The sequence below is a fragment of the Macaca mulatta genome, chromosome 17 (assembly GCF_049350105.2).
Source record: "Macaca mulatta isolate MMU2019108-1 chromosome 17, T2T-MMU8v2.0, whole genome shotgun sequence".
NCBI classification, from domain to species: domain Eukaryota; kingdom Metazoa; phylum Chordata; class Mammalia; order Primates; family Cercopithecidae; genus Macaca; species Macaca mulatta.
Window position 1 is genome coordinate 34,892,076 of NC_133422.1, and position 18,468 is coordinate 34,910,543.

Here is an 18,468-nt window from a genome sequence, read left to right on the forward strand (position 1 = left end):
TATAATTTTTAAATTATCTGTGCATTTTGAATGGGGACACTGCAATGTTTGAGTCATACTGACTTTAGAGATAACCAAAATTTTAATATGTTTTTCAGTTTAACTGCTGTGTATGTTTTGACCTGTCTTTAACCTACTGACTTGTCAAAATGTGGATAGCTAAAATTCTTCATTTAATTTGTGCTTAGTATTTTTTTAGTTAAGACCAGGTATTGGCATACTTTGTTATTATTATTATTGTTATTATTATTATTATTTTAAACAGACAGATGGTAAATGGTTTATTCTTTATGTGCATAAAGGTTTCTGTTACAGACATTAAATACTATCTTCACAGTCAAAACCAGCCATGGATGGTATATAAATGAATAAATGTGACTATGTTGCAATAAAACTTCATTTATTTAAAAAAATGACTTTTCACTGTTTTTATAGTTTTAAAAGATAATTCTATTTGGTGATTTTTGTCGTTAGAGAATTAAGTATTTCCCCTTGGATTGAGTAACCTGAAAAGCAAATAAAGGTATTTTCTGTCAAGATGAAAATGGTAGGAGAGGCAGAAGGTACTCCCTAAAATCTGATGAAAATTTTAGAAAATTACTCTTAAACCTGAATTCAAATAGTCATATAAACTAAATTACTGCCATGAAAATTTTCAAATTATGTCTGAGATTTTGAAGCCTCTAGGGTATTGGGAGATGAAACTAAGGAACACTAAATGGGGAGAACTTCATTCTCTTCAACTGGAAGAGCTCTAATTTCTACCTCTCTCAAATATTTTACCTTATTTAGAACTTTCTTTGGAAAAAATAAGACTTCCTGCAAAATTATGTGTTTAAACCATATCTCTGGCCATATTATTCTAAAATGGTTTCAGACGTATCATCATGTCAACTACCTTGATGAAACCAATATTCTGTGTAAGTATTACAGCTCCTTGATAGATCTTAAAAATATATAATTATATATATTACAACAAATGGCAATTAAGTTTTAGTCAAGTTTTTTAGCTTGCATTTTAAAATAATACATATTCTATTATACTATTTATAATATAGCATAATAGCTCTACTCACTTTATTCCCATTTGACTCCATGTAAGTGACTATCTTAGCTAATTGTAATAATAAATCCAGGTTATTACTTAAAGTAGAATAGAATTCTGGCACCTCCTCTCTCTTGATTTCTCTATTGTCCCTGTCTTCTAGCTGGTAGTAACATGAAGTTGAATTAGTTGAAGAAGTTAATTAACCCAGCACAAGTCCTTATCAATATTATCTCTTGATAATAATTATTTTGCCTGTAAATTATTATCTAGTAAGGATGGAGAATTTTTAAAAGATCAAATATGTTTTGTTTCACAATTAGGTAATTATTAAAATTAATTATATTTATTGGATCAACTTTAGTACATTTTATTAATATCTTATATTATCTAAAAACTGTAGAATTACACTTAGGTAATAACCAATATTCAATTGTGGCTGTTTAAATTTAATTATTTAAAATTAAATCAAATTAAGAGTTGATTTTTGTTGTGGTTGCACTAGCCACATTTCAAGAGTCCAACTATTTTGAGACTCTTAAGATGTAGAAAATTTTTATTATTACAAAAAGTTCTATTGGAGAGTGGGGATCTAGTATTTAGAGTGAAATAACCATGCATTAACCACAATATGTTGTTTTAAAATTACATTGAACTGGGCTTTTGAAAATAAAAATTTCAATGTCGATGGAATTTGCGTACATCATGTGTTATTCAGTTTCTCCCAGTGTATCCTCACTTTATTTACAAAAATGAAAACTGATTGTTAGATGATCTTTAGTGACACTTTGAACTATAATACATATTATTCTAGAGAACAAGTAAGTTTTCCAGAAAAAATTAATATAATTAAAGTAAACATTAATTTTAAATGATACACATATGTGTGTTGCTTGCATATGTTTGAATACATTTTCTGTATTTAGAAACACATTTATCTCTTATGAAGTGCAAGACAGTAAGAAAAATAATTTAAACAGTAGTTCTCCAACTCCACATATATGAAAATCACCTGAATGGCTTGCTAACATACACATTGTAGGGCCTCACCCCAGAGATTTCGATACTGGACTATTGAGCTAGATCCCCGAATATGCTTTTCTAAGAGATTCTCACAGTGACACTTTGAGAACCACTGGTATAAAAATAAGTTAGGCTCTTGTAAAAGAAAGAAAGACACAAACATAAAACCAAAATCATTCATTCAAAAAAATCTAAATAACATTGATCAAATAATGTATCAGTTATAGTTATACTTATGTACATAGAGGACATAATGCTAAGTTGTGAAGGAAGTATAAAATAATACAATAGGAATTCAGACAATGGAAGATCATTTCTAAGTAAAGAAATAAGGAAAATCATATTTCATGGTATAGGCATTGTTTGATCAAGAATTTGATAGAGTAACAATGTTTCACCTAGTAAGGATGGAGGTAATGGCAGTATTCGAAAAACAAAAGTGACCAAAATTTGGGAATGTGAGTACAGGGTATACAAAAAGGATTTTCTAGAAATTTGAAGACAGATGCTTGTAACTGAGAAAATAAGAATAGCTTTTTCCCCAGTCTTCCAAGACCAGCAAAATGTTCACACAAAGATAAATGGTTTCAAAGCAAAAATTGCTTCAAACTCAAATATGCAAAGAAGATTTTATTCAAGCTATGGCAGTAGAGGAGACAGATTGGACTTAATACTGTTGAAATGGAAGTTTTCACGGAGTGGGAGGTAAAGCACTAGGGTGAACTTGTGGGAAAGTACTAGAGAATTTAGAGAGGTTAATCAATGGGATAGGTGAAGTACACTGAGTTATTGCTCATTTTGAAAATGGTTTTCTCTGCGATTTGGCCATGTGTGTTTACTAAGTGGTGTCCACAAAGACTGGGAGATAAGGATGCTGAAATGGTTTGGCTGTGTTCCTATCCAAATCTTATCTTGAAATATAGCTCCCACAATTCCAATGTGTTGTGGAAGGGACCTGGTGGGAAGTAATTGAATCATGGGGGCAGGTCTTTCCCATGCTGTTCTCATGATAGTGAATAAGTCTCATGAGATCTGATGGTTTTATAAAGGGGAGTTTCCCTGAGTGATGTCTCATCTCTTGTCTGCTGCCATGTGAGACATAACTTTCAACTTCACTAAGGCATCCCCAGCCAAATGAAACAGTGAGTCCATTAAACCTCTTTCTTTTGTAATTTACCCAGTCTTTATCAGCAACTTGAAAAAAGACTAATATAGATGTTTTTCCTTAGATGTTCATATTTCAAAGAAATGGTTTCCATGTACTTGAAAAAAGCATTTTCTGGATTGTCAAAGTAGCAAAGGCTGAAAGAAAACTTACATGCATTTCAAAAAGGCAGATAAAGAATTTATGATTGCAAGTTTACTAAAGTAAATCTTCTAATGAAAAGATGGATGGACTGTATAGTTAGGAGAAGGTCAGTGTAAAGAGCAGGCCAGCTGAGGGAAACATTAATGCCACCTTGGTCAGTGAAAAACTAACAATTTGTAATCATCTAAATCTTCTCAAGAGTATGGGCTGGAGAAGACTGGATTGAAATTGTCTTTAATTTCAATCCAATTTCAAAGTCTTAGTAGTCTGTTTGTAAAAAGTCACACAAATGAAATCAAACAGAAATGAATAAACTGTACAAAAATGTGAGACTAAGAATCACTGGGCATCATCTTATCTCATTTTTCATTCTTCAAATGGCAAAACTAAGTTTTTAAGGTTAAGTTTTTTACTCAAGGTCAAAATTATATTAATAACCAAGTAAGAATCAGAATATAAGTCATTTACATTTAGCTAGGAGAGGCAAAGGATCCAACAAAGGTGAGTTTGTATTTGCAGTATGCAATATTTTTATACGAGAGAGGAAAAAGTGAGAGAGAAAATGAAGAAAACAAGTAATCCTTTGCATCCAGTGATTCAAATAAGAGTAGAGAAAAAGTGAGAGAGAACTAGATATCAGTAAACATATTTTAGAAAATTTCAGTACAAAATTCATAGCACAGTCCACTTTTTATCATCAACTCACATACTGAGTCAAAGGTTTACATTTTATTGCTTTCACTTTACCCTCATAGCAAAACATAGCAGGATCTCCCCATTCTTCTCCTGGATATCAAATTCTGAGGCTACTGGTTTTCTGATTAGAGATTGTGTTTTTAATTGGCAGAACACAATATTCTTAGTGCTACTTCTCTGGGTTTTCTTTCAAATATACATGAAAATTATAAATCATAAAACTGTTTTTAATCAGTAGTGTTGATTGGTAAGTACTGTGAATAATCAAAGAAGTCTTAGACTATAGGAATCAGTAGCAAAGACTAAAAAATAACTGAGAAAGACTGCTCCTTATACATGCTCATGCTCCATATGATTCCTCTTGCCTATCGGGATTCTTTCTTGTTTGGACTGAAAGTTGGTCAGTTTGTTTTAATCCACGTCCCTAAAAGGCAAACACAACAAAAAGCTGACAAAACATCATCTGATCAAAGGCAATGTTGGGCTTACTGTCAACAGCACACTGATGGACTAGTGCTTCCAATCGCTTCTCTGCTTACTGAAAAACAAAAATGAAACTCACTGATCTTTTCTTAGTCTTGAAAGCTTTATGAAGGCTTTTAATAATAGTACAAGTTCAGAACAGATGTCTAGCACAACAGGTGAGTGCCTTACACACTGGGATATAGACTTTTATGACAACAAAATTCTTTATTTTTATTTTAGTTTAAAATACAGGGTTTTTTTAACCTTTGAATACAATAAAGTATTGTATTCAATATTTTGTGTGTTTTTGTGTGTGTTTGTGTGTAGTACTAGCTAAAGATGATTCAAAGAATGTTGTCATATCAACTGGTATCTTTTAATCTGTAGCACTGAGACTTTTTAATCTGGAGCACAAATTAATATGCTTTAGCCTATCTATCATAATACGTAATGCCTAAAAAACAAATTGACAATGAAACATAGGTTTGAAATTTAGGAAATTCAGGATAATCTCTTTGCTGAGCAAAAACAATTACTTAAAAATTCAACATATCACAAGCTTCTTAATACAACCTAATAATTATTAATAATATTCTGAAATATATGCCACTAAAAGATTTTAACTTTTGGGAATGTTTGAAATATTACATGTTTCTCCCAGACACATAGTTTATATGAATTAGCCCTCCTCAGTCTCCTAACACCACTGCCTCTTCTAAGAATGATATGTCTATCTGTACATCTATCAGTGCAAAAATACGTATATACATACACATATACATATAGATGGAGAGTCAGAATATGTTGTGAAAGAGAATTATCTGAAAAAATATTAAATATATTGTTCTCTATTTGAGAATGGAATATGAAGGTATCAAAAGATTTGCCTCATTAGTAATGATTATATACATGGTTAACTCAATATAAAATATGAACTGCTTTCTATCAATTCTTAGTTTAATTGAAGAGTTTCAAATAAAATCTCTTTTGTTATACCTATATCTAATTGCAAAGTTCCCATAGAAATCAAAAGCAGATTATAATACTTCAGAAGCTGGTTAAATTTCTATTATTCAGTCTCATTATAAACATTGCCGTCAGCATGAAGATAGGCTGTTTCCTTTTCTCTTTTTGTTACATTTTTTAGGCTTCAAAAAAATGTCATTTCCATGCAAATTACCCTCCTGCAACATTCATTAAACCCTTTTTACTGAGAACCTAGCTGTTTCTCAATCCTCTCAGTTATCTGTGAGAAATCTTGGAAGGGTCAAAACAGCAGAACAATGTTACTCTGTTTTAATATAAAATATGAAAAGGCATGATATTGTTCAAAGTTGTATTTTTGTGTTGTGAGAATGTTACAGAGGCACACTACTGAAATAGAATATATTTATATGTGTTAAATCGAACAATTAATGTGAGCATTGGTACAAATTAATTTTTATTACAAATTCCATATAACAATGTTATTGATCTCCTCTGCAGCTGTACTTCCAACAAAGAACCTGTTTACATCTCATCAGCGAACACTCTAGCAAGTGATCATTGTCCCGTTCATCGTAATCTCTGCCTTTCCAATGACGGAAAAAAATTGTGTAGATTAAAGGTAATCCCCAACAATGAAAATAAAACCATAACACTTTACACAGAAAACACTCAAGTAATATTTTACCTCTATGTAATTTTCATATCTAGATCAACTTTTCCCAATCATTTTTTACCTGTAAACACTTTTTACAAAAATGTATAATTTCATAAGTTGGCTGGATATATTTAATCACTTTTATGTTACTAAAACAAAAAAAGCCTTTAAAAACATAAAAAGAACATTAGCAGCATATTATTACATATGTTGTGATAAAATTTATTTGAATATTATACTTGGCTATCTTCATTACATATGAAGTCCCATTTTGTTTTAACCCATTTGCAAGTGATATACACTGTGATTAACTTTCTCTAATTACATGAGAAAATATATAATTTGTACATCAGTGGATGTAACATATTCCATTCAGGACTACCATTTATACACTGAAATTATACCATCATAAATTGACTGTATTGACTGGATTAAGAAAATGTGGTGCATATACACCATGGACTACTATGCAGCCATAAAAAGGATGAGTTTGTGTCCTTTGTAGGGACATGGATGCAGCTGGAAACCATCATTCTCAGCAAACTATCGCAAGAACAGAAACCCAAACACCGCATGTTCTCACTCATGGATGGGAACTGAACAATGAGATCACCTGGACTCGGGAAGGGGAACATCACACACCGGGGCCTATCATGGGGAGGGGGGAGGGGGGAGGAATTGCATTGGGAGTTATACCTGATGTAAATGACGAGTTGATGGGTGCTGACGAGTTGATGGGTGCAGCACAGCAACATGGCACAAGTATACATATGTAACAAACCTGCACGTTATGCACATGTACCCTAGAACTTAAAGTATAATAATAATAAAAAAAAAGAAAGGAAGCAAACAAAAATAAATAAATAAATAAATAAATAAATTGACTGTATTTAGGACCTACTATGTATAATACTTGAATGCTGTATTTTTAACAAATCCACTGTGCCGTTTTATAAGTTCTATGATTTTTGTTTAAAAGTTGATGCAAATGAAAATTGCTCAGGTTGTCATTTGTTAGCATTTCCCTACAAATGGCTAGCACACAGTAGGTGAATATAGCTTTACTTCCAAAATGACAAAATAACAAACTGAAAAAGTCATCAGTGTATTTTCTCTCTTTAATATACGTTACTATTTTCCTGAAAAATTACTTTTACATATTAAAATTCCATTTAGTAAGTAATTTTAAAAGTCTTATCAAATAATCACAAGTCTTAGAATAGATCACCTTAGAGCACCTTAGAATAAATCACCTCAGGAAAATTTGAAGAAATATCACCTTTTCATGCTAATTTTTCATTTACATGTTAATATCAGTGTTCTTTTTGCTTTCTTTGTTAACCAAAGGTGCATTTCTAAAAAATAAAATGCTCCTGCTGAGTCATAAACTTAGTTACTATCTCATGAGGATGTTTATTTTCTTTTCAACTAACTGCACATTTGCTTCTATTTTTAATTTATTTTTTAATGGACCAAAAAAATTGTATATATTTATTTCCATACCAGACTGTTTTGAAATATATACATAGTGAAATGGCTAAGTTAAGGTAATCAATAGTGTGTTACATCACATACTTACCATTTATTTGTGATGAAAACACTTAACATTTACTCTTAGTAATTTTGAAAAGTATAATCCATTGTCATAAACTACAGTCACTATATTGTACAATAAAACTTATTCTTCTCATCTAACGGAAATTTTTTATCCATTGACTAACGTCTCCTCAGTACCCTCCCGCTGTTCTCCCTTTTGTTTCTTGACACATGCTAAGATGCCCTTAAAGTTCCGTTTTAAGAATAATGAATTTTAATAATTATTCTATTAGTCAATTAAAAATAGCATTTCCCTTTTTGTTCTATATCCATTCTTCGATATGACTTTATAAAATCACTTCAAAAACTCATGAGGGATATCAAAATAAAGACAAATGTCAGAATATCTTCCTATAGGAGAGCAGAAATGTGGACAAAAGAACCACATATTGGAGAGAGGTTTTAAGATGTTGACCAGAGACATCAGACACTCTTCCTCCCTAGAAAGAAGCAAATTGTGAATAGATAATCACACATTGAATAGAATATCTAGGAAAGAACTCCAGAGTTCAAGAGAGAAGTCACAGGAAACACCTGAGGCACAGAAGGAGAGGAAGCTAGCAGCTAGCTCAGCCAGGACCAGCTGGGATCCTGGAATGGCTCCCTATTATGGGGAAAGGGTCAGTGCGAGCCACTAGGGGCGCACAGTCTTACCTTAGACTACTGCAATCCTAACCACAGGAGACCTCCTCCATCTACACAGATGTGAGATTAGCATAGGCGGGGGCTCTACAGGATGGTGATCTAGAGGCCTGCCAGGGCATTGCTGCAAGCGGGAAACTTGCACGACATCACACAGCAAGACCTAAGCAGCTGCAGTAGGGCGCCATGGCCAGAGTCCAGGTTCCACCAGACCGCATCCTCTTCTGAGAACCAATAGTTCCACATCTTCACACCCTGTGAATCCCCAGTAAAATCCCCTGGCATACACCTGGAGCACTTCAGTGACATAGAGGTGGCTGGACCCAATGGTGCTGTGGGATCCCCAGTGCTCTAACCCACAGGGAGTACCACTCCTCAAGGAAATGATAGCACAGGACATCAAGGAGGCTTCTCCTGAGACAAAGGGAACCAGTGTATATGCTTGGCAAAGCCAAGAGCTCCCTGCCTGTACCAATGGTACCTGGTACCATCAGGGCAGGGAACCACCCTGCCCTAACTAGCAGCATGGCCTTTGTTCTCTAGCTTATGCACAGAGGTCAAGATACCTTCCCCAACTCTCCACACTGCCGCAGCCACTGCTGCCTGTGAAAGCCAAAGCAAACAAACCTTAAATGTGAGAGTCTGGGTATGTAAACAACCGCATCCCCATTAGCATGTATGTCCTCAGTACTTGGGCTCATATGAAAATGGATGTCTTCCCCTTTCTACATACCACAATAGTGCTGCTGCCACTGGAAGCCAAAGTGAGTGAGCATGACAGTTGCCTATCTGAGGATGCAAATAGTAACCCCATTCCCACCAACAACACAGCCTCTGTGCTTAAGTTCACACCCAGAAAGGCAGGATCCATCTGACCCCTTTGAACATGACAGCAGTCACTGACTGCAGCCAGGAGATAAAGCAAACCCTACCCAGAGACTGAGAAGTGCCTGTCTGGGGCTGTGAACAGCAACCCTGCCCCCATGAAAAGCATGGCCTGTGTGCTCTAGCGCATGTCGTGAGTGCAGGCTCCTCACACACACCACTGTGGACCCTGCTACGACCAGAGTCGAAGTGTACACACCTCAGAACCCGACAGCTCCTTGCAGGGGACCATGATAACAACTTCACACACACTAACAGCAGGATCACCACACTGTAACACCAGCCCTGAGGTCAGGCTCTCCACAACCACCACCACAGATTGCCTGCCCTGCCTACTACCTCCTAGAGCTCTGCACACCCTGACGCCCACCAGACCTGTCACCTTTGCTCCCCCAACCCAAAGCACGAACACCCCTCCCAGGGTCCTGGGGATTACCCAACCCCTTCTACCACCTCTAGCATCTGTACACTACTTCTGGAATCCTGAAGGTGAGCCCATGCAGCCTGTCATCAATACCATCAACTACATCCATGCACATGCACAACCCAGAAACCTGGGGATCAGCTTGCTCAGCCCATCATACCCACAGCTAACATTAGTGAGTGCCACATGGGAGCCCCCAAACTATCCTGCCTTTACTACTACCATAATCCAGACCATACAATGTGCTTACAGCCCTAAGGACTCACCCACCTCTCTGGCTTACCACTCCCACTGCCAGCATCCAGGCAAACTGCCTGGAGGCTCAAGAATTTGCCCACCTGCACTCAAACTGTGCTTGCATATGCCACCTGGTGACCCAAGGTCAGGAATGCTTGGTTCACCACTACCTGCCATGAGTGGGCCCTGAGGGCAGACCTACCTGGTATCTCCTGTTCCCAGCACATTTTCACCTTCGCTTCCACTAAAAAATGTAGCCATGCCACTGCGGAGATTGCTGATACCACTATGCTGTTCACAGCCAAAAAATCATACAAAGATTATGCTACTTCCTGCACCCAGAATCAAAGCTAAAGCACCCTTCCCAGTCATTACTGTAGACACATCTTCAGGAAGAAATTCTCCTCTACAAAAGTCAGTTCTAGAAGTGACTGTTATATAAAATGTGCAGATATTTTGCTTATCTTCATAACAGGAGGTAGTTTTAGAACATGGAGCAAGGCACTCACTGTACTTAGGATTTCTTCCCTCCCACAGAAACAAAGATATAGGAATACTATTTTCTATGAAGATTGCATTTCAAAAGACTGGCTCCATGGTCCTTGATAAAAACATTCTTGGCTATAAAATTGGCAAGAGGCTTTCAGATCAGAAAGATTTACTTATATCTCAAAGGGCACAGGAAAAATTTACAATTACAAGCTTTCTAAAGCAAAAACTGTAAGCAAAGAGAGGTTAGAGGCCTAGATGCAGGACAAACAAAAAACAGAAAACAAAAAAGGGGGTAAAATTTGTTCAAGCTGAGGGGAATGGTAAGGTTGTTTTGGCCATTAAGCAAAAAGTCTAATGAAAATAGCAAAAGCTTTCAGCAATAATTTTGTTTGAAGAAGGAGCAGGTAACATTTTAGTCAGTACATGTTTAAAACTTATTTCATATTTATGAAATAAAGAATAGTTCATGCCAAAAAGATTTATACATAGCTCAAAATCGAAGTTGGTTGCATACAATCTAATGTCGTTAAAAATAGTCAAAGACATCCTAGCATACCTTCAGTAAATCATATTATCTTTCTACTTCTACATAGTAGAGGGCACAGAGATGAAACTAGCTCTGTTTATTAAGTTTTCAAAAGCCATTGATATGACACTATGGGAGAATCTATTACCTTCTTGTCTACAATAAAAATTATAATGATTGTGACTGAAGAACATTTTTGACACTGCACATGTATTAAGATGTGGTATGAAAATAAGGAGCACTTGTATAAGTACGTTTGGATTCTTACAATAAGCCTTATTCTATCATAAATTTTTACAAGAATGACTTAAACCCTGATATGTGGAAGATAATACTATTACACTGTTTATATTTATTTTATTTATATGATAACACTTCTGAGTTGAGAAAGGGAGGAGTGAGGCAGGCAGGCAGGAGGGAAGGAAGGGAGAAAAGAAGGAAGGGAGGGAGGGAAGGAGGGAAAAACCTTGCAGAGTGTTTAAGATCTCTTGTATAAAAATATTCGTTGGAAGACTGGGTGTGGTGGCTCATGCCTGTAATCCCGGCACTTTGGGAGGTTGAGGTGGGCAAATCACAAGGTCAGGAGTTCGAGACCAGCCTGGCCAATATGTTGAAACCCTGTCTCTGGTAAATATACAAAAATTAGCCAGGTGTGGTGGTATGCACCTGTAGTCCCAGCTACTCGGGAGACTGAGGCAGAAGAATCGCTTGAACCTGGGAGGCAGAGGTTGCAGTGACCTAAGATCGCGCTACTGCACTCCAGCCTGGCCAACAGAGCGAGATTCCATCTCAAATAAATAAATAAATAAATAAATAAATAAAAATACATTATTCATTAGAGAAAGACTTGTTCTACAAAAGTTTTCATTCATTACATCAAGTTTTTTTTGGCAGAATAATGATTTTGATAGCTACTAAATTAACAGATACTTTTAAAAAATTCTCCTATTTATAAAAACAAGACCATGAGGAGGGTTTCTTTTTTATTTTTATCTATAAATCAGCAGTCACTTGAAGTTAATTAAAATTGATTTATATGCAAAAACCTCCAATAAAGACAAGTGCATTTTTTTGTTTTTTTGTTTGTTTGTTTGTTTTTTGTTTTGCTCTCAAGTGTGAATGAGAACATGCATATTTGTCTTTCTGTGCCTGACTTATTTTGCTTAATGTACGTCCCCCAGTCCGATCCACGTTTCTGTGAATGACAGGATTTTATTCTTTTTTTTTTAATTTGAATTGGTATTCCAGTGTGCATATATACCACTTTTTAAAAAGAGATGTATTCATCTTTTGATGAACATTTAGATTGTTACCATAACTTAGCTATTATAAATAGTTCTACAATATAGTTGAGTGCAGGAACTGTCAGAGATATTTGAACCAGAGCAACTCAATCTTGACTAGGGGCTGGGTAAAATGAGACTGAGACCTATTGGACTGCATTCCCAGGAGGTCAGGCATTCTAAGTCACAGGAAGAGCTAGGAGGTTGGCACAAGGTACACATCATAAGGACCTTGCTGATAAAACAGTTTGCAGTAAAGAAGCCGGCTAAAACCCCAAAAACAAGATGACAGTGAGAGTGACCCCTAGTTGTCCTCACTGCTCATTATATGCTAACAATAATTCATTAGTATGCTAACAGACACTCCCACCAGAGCCATGACAGTTTAAAAATGCCATGGCAATGTGAGAAAGTTACTGTATATGGTCTACAATGGGGAGAAATCCTCAATCAAGCTGACATTCAATATTAACCATCACGAGTCCATCCTTTGTCAACTGGAACCCATACACATCTCCTGAGATCATACATAATCTTCAAATAAAGACAATAATAAGGTCATAATTACATCTAATATAATACAACTATCCTTTGTACAACTGGAAACACATTAATCCCCAACCCAAATACTATTACATAAAATTAACAATATTTAAATGCTGATGTGAAGTAAATAAATAATATGTCACATGATAAAGAAAAAACGAAATAAAATGAAGATATTTTCTTAGTGCAACTGTATACATGCAAAAACATGTTTTTAACAAAAGAAAGAGGAAATACTCATGACAATTACTGTCCTCATTTCTGCATCTACGTTGTCATAGATGGTAATGATGACTACCTTCTTCAGTGTATTCTGTATCCCCTTTGCCTTCAGCAAGCACCCCAGCAGGTCATAGTTTTTTTTCCTGGTGGAATGATTCAAACCGTCATTACTGAAGGGTCTGGGCCATGTGTAGTCCTGCCTGGATTAGGCTGTTGCAGTTTCCCCTTGACCTTAATCACAGGGCTTGTTAATACTAAGAGACGACCTAATGGATCTCCTATATGCATACCCTTTCTTACCTCCATTGTGGAGTAATAGATTGATTTCATCTGATAGTCTGGGTCAATCAGCCTTGTCAACACTGTAACTCTCTTCTTAGCCTATTGACTTAAAGGTAGGAGGAGCCCAAAGTGTCCAGGTGGCAATCTTAACACCTGTCTAATGGAATTGTTGTTGTGTCTCCTGGTGGCAGCAATTCTCCCTCTGGAACTAAGACCTCTAGGCCAGCAGAACATAACGTCGTGGTAACAGGAGGCAAAAATTTTGTTATTGTATCACTAGGGGTGATTATGAGTGGTGCCCTTCCACCCCTTGATTCCTGGACCTGTGAATCCTGACTATGGGAGAAACAGTACCATATATTGGATGGTGATTCAGAGCATACGTGGCCTTCTGGAGAACTTTGCCCCAGCCTGCAAAATATTGTCATCTAGTTGCCATTGTAATTGTGGCTTCAAAAAGCTATTACACCATTCTATCATTCCAGCTGCTTTAGGATGATGGGAAACATGGTAAAACCAGTGAATTCCATGAGCATAAGCCCACTGCCACAACTTTTTAGCTGTAAAGTGAGTGTGTTGTTTAGAGTCAATGCTGTGTGGAATACCACGACCGTGGATAAGGCATTCTGTGAGTCCATGAATGGTAGTATTGGCAGAAGTATTGCGTTCAGGACAGGCAAACCCACATCCAGAGTAAGTGTCTATTCCAGTGAGGAAAAATCTCTGTCCTTTCCATGATGGAAGAGATCCAATATAATTGACCTGCCATGAGGTAGCCAGCTAACCACTCTGAGGAATGGTGCCATATCGAGGGCTCAGTGTTGGTCTCTGCTGCTGGCAAATTGGGCACTCAGCAGTGGCCACAGCCAGGTCAGCCTTGGTAAGTGCAAGTCCATGTTGCTGAGCTCATACAAAACCTCCATCGCTGCCACCATGGCCACTTTGTTCATGGGCCCATTGGGCGATGACAGGGGTGGCTTGGAAAAGAGGCTGAGTGGTGTCCACAGAACAGGTCATCCTATCCACTTGATTATTAAACTCCTCTGCTGAGGTCACCCATCGATCAGCACTTACATGGAATACAAATGTCTTTGCAGTTTTTAACCACTCAGAAAAGTCCATCCATTTATCTTTTCCCCAAATTTCTTTGTCACTAATTTTCCAATCATGCCTTTTCCAAGTCCTTGACTATCTAGCCAAACCATTGGCTACTGCCCATGAATCAGTATATAATTGCACATCTGGCCATTTCTCCTTCCATGAAAAGTGCACAACCAGGTGCACTGGTTGAAGTTCTTCCTACGGGGAAGATGTCCCTTCAGTGCGGTCCTTGAGGCATGTCCTAGAAAGGGGCTGCAAGGCTGCAGCTGTCTACTTTTGGGTGGTATCTACATAACATGCAGAATCATGTGTGAATGAGGCCTAAGTCTTCTCTTCCTCTGTCATATGTTAATAGGGAACTCTCTATGAGGTCATCAATGCTGGCTGGGGGAGAGAAGGAAGGCGGCAGGAATAGAGACCGTGGGCATTTGAGTCACTTCCTCATGTAACTTACCTGTACCTTCAGGACCTGCTTAAGGCTGATCTCTTACATATCACTTCCATTTGATGATAGAATGCCACTGTGCATGACCCACTTTATGGTTGGATAGGTTAGAAAGCACCCAGTTCATGACAGGCAGTTAAGTTATACGGTGACTTGTTGACCTATAGTCAAACATTCAGTTTACACCAAAACCTAGTAATATGCCAAGAGCTGTCTTTCAAAGGAGAGTAGTTATCTTCAGGAGATGGCAGGGCTTTGCTACAAAATCCTAGAGGCCTCTGCTGTAATTTACCTATGGGGGTCTACCAAAGGCTCCAAACAGCATCCCTATCTGCCACTGACACCTCAAGCACCATTGGATCTGCTGTATCATACGGCCCAAGTGTCAGAGCAGCTTGCACAGCAGCCTAGATCTGTTGCAGAGCCTTCTCCTGTTCTGGATCCCACTCAAAACTGGTAGCCTTTTGGGTCACTTGATAAATGGGCTGGAGTAACATGCCCTAATGAGGAATGTGTTGCTTCCAAAATCTAAATAGGTCCAGTAGCATTGTGCCTCTTTCTTGGTTGTAGTAGGGGCCAAATGCAGCAACTTACCTTAGAAGAAATATCTTGACAGGTCCCACACCACTGGACCACTGGAAATTTTACTGAGGTAGAAGTTCCCTGAATTTTTGTCTGATTTATTTCTCATCCTCTGGCATGCATATATCACACCAATAAGTCCAATGTATTTTCTAGTTCTTGCTCACTGCATCCAGTCAGCATAATGTCATCAATGGACCATTACATTGGTCCATTACATTGGTGTGATAATCTTGTGGAAATGAAAAATGATGAAGGTCTCTCTTACTAAACTTATGACACAAAACCAGAGAGTTGATGTACCCCTGAGGTAGGACAGTAATGGTATACTTCTGACTTTTCTAGCTGAACACAAATTACTTCTGGTGGGCCTTGTGGACAGAAATGGAGAAAAAGGCATTTGGCTAGTCAATGGCTGTATAGCATATACCAGGAGATTTGTTGATTTGCTCAAACAATAAAACTACATCTGGTACAGCAGCTACAATTAGAGTCACCACGTGGTTAAGCTTACAATAATCCACTGTTATTCTCTAAGATCTGTCTTCAGCACAAGCCAAATGGGATAATTGAATGGAGATATATTGGGAATCACTACCCCTTTATCTTTCAAGTCCCTGATGGTGGCACTAATCTCCACAATCCCTCCAGGGATATGATATTGTTTTTTATTTACTTTTGATTTTCTAGGTAGAGGCAGATGTAATGGCTTCTATTTGACCTTTACCCCAGTAATAGCCCTTACCCTACCAGTCAGGGAGCCAATGTGGGGGTTCTGTTAGCTACTAAGTATGTCTATGCCAATTATGCATTTTGGCCATGGGGAAATGACCATAAAATGAGTACAGGGACCCACTGGACCCACTGTAAGTCAGACCTGAGCTAAAATTCAATTAATTAGCTGACCTCCATAAGCCTCTACTTCAACTGGAGGACCACAATGACGTTTTGTGTCCCCTGGAATCAATGTCAGCTCAGATCCAGTGTCCAGTAGTCCCTGAAATATCTGTTCATTTCTCTTTCTCCAATGCACAGTTACCCTGATAAAAGGCTGGAGGTTTCCTTGGGGAAGGATGGGAGAAAGATTCACTGCATAAATTATCAGTAGTATAGTGGGGTCCTTCTTCAAGGTGACCCAGCTTCCCCTTCACTTAAGGGGTTCTGGGTTTGTAAAATGGCTCAAGTCTGGAAATTTATTGACCAGTTATGATTTATTTTTTAAATAATTCAAATTAATCTTTTGTCCATTTGACCTAGAAGTTTTTTGCTTATTTACATTAAATAGGAATGCAGCAGTCTTCCTATCAATTTCACTTCCAGGAACACTTTGATTAATTAGGTAATACCAGAGCGCTACAAGACTCAGACTATTCTGATTGCCATTTGCCTCTGCTGGCTATCACTGTAGCTATGACCACCTTGCTTTTGATGGTTGAGTGATTCCACTGGGCCCCTGCCACCTTGGGATCCAATTATACCCATTGTATTTAAATTTTGTAGTTGAGTGACTGTGGTTCCCACTGTTAGATCTGACATGCAGAAAAGAGCAATTACAGGGCCCTTCAAAGATGCAGGTGCTACCCTCACAAATCTATTTTGCAAGGCATTGGTCAAGTGTATATCCTCTGGTCCCTTTCAGCTGGGACTAGTAAGTCTTAAGTGACTAATTCACTCCAGCATCCCAATTTCCCTAAGCCTTTAGATCCTATCCTCTATATTAAACCAAGGGAGATAAGGCATTTCCAGCTCACTCACGGTGGGCTATCTTTTAATCCTCATTTCAGCGAACCAAGCAAATAAACTATTAGAACCTTTTTTTAACTCCTTGAGATTCAAGATTAAATGCAGAGTCCCTTAGTGGGCCCAAATTAGTAAATTCATAACCCAACTCTATGTTCCTTCCACAATTATCCCACACCGTAATATTCATTCCCATGCCTATTCTCCAGATTTCTGCTTATATAAATTAGAAAACTCAAGCAGTTATTTTTGAGTGTTGCACACCTTCTCTTAGTTTACACTCTCAACCTTACCTTTAGGAGAACGCCAGGACTTTAGTCTAGTTATAGGTCTAGAAGCAAACAAGGGTTTTGGGGGTGGCTCCTGAGGAGAATTAACATTATCTTGCCTGGCAACTGCCTCAGGTGAGGGCATTACTGTTGCTTTAGCCAGCGCAGGGTTTATCTCTTCAGACAAAGGTAGAAAGGCTGATGGCAGCATGGGTCAAGGAGGGAATGTTCCCATTACTGGGAATGGGGAAGCTGTTCCTTCTGGTGAAAAACGTTCATCAGAGTTTACAAACTCAGTGTCCCCAGCTTCATCAGGGTCCTCCCACACATCCCTATTCCCAGTTGCAGGGCCCCATTATTTTCCAATCAATGTCCTCACTTTAACAGTAGATACCTGGCATGGCTGTGGATGCACCTTTAATTGAAGGTCAGCCACTCGTATGATAACAGCTTGGGCCTGTTTTTCCACAATTTCAGCCCTTTCTCTACAAGAGATAAGACTCTCCCTCAGGGTAATCTTAGCAGATTTGAGGTTTAGTGTCTGCTTCCGAAGCTGGGAGTTAGAATCTCTGAGTTTATTATTTCTTTCATCACTTTGTCCACTGAACTTAGGAGCAACTAACTACCTTCATTATGTTCCTTGGTTCTCCACATATTGTCAAATATTTACATATAGAGTCACTAAACTACTTGTCTTTCACAAGCAGTGAATCAGGAGTAAACAGGGGAGTTTATTAAGTATTAATTAATACAATCACAAGGTCCCACAATAGGCTGTCTGCAAGCTGAGGTTCAAATAGAACCAGTCTGAGTCCCAAAACTGAAAAACTTGGAGTTCGATGTTCAAGGCAGGAAGCATTCAGTGCAGGAGAAAGATGTAGGCTGGAAGGCTAGGTCAGTCTAATCCTTTCATGTTTTTCTGCCTGCTTTATATTCTAGCCTTGCTAGCAAGTGATTAGATGGTGCCCACCAAGATTTAGGGTGGGTCTACCTTTTTCTGCAAATTAACTGAATTA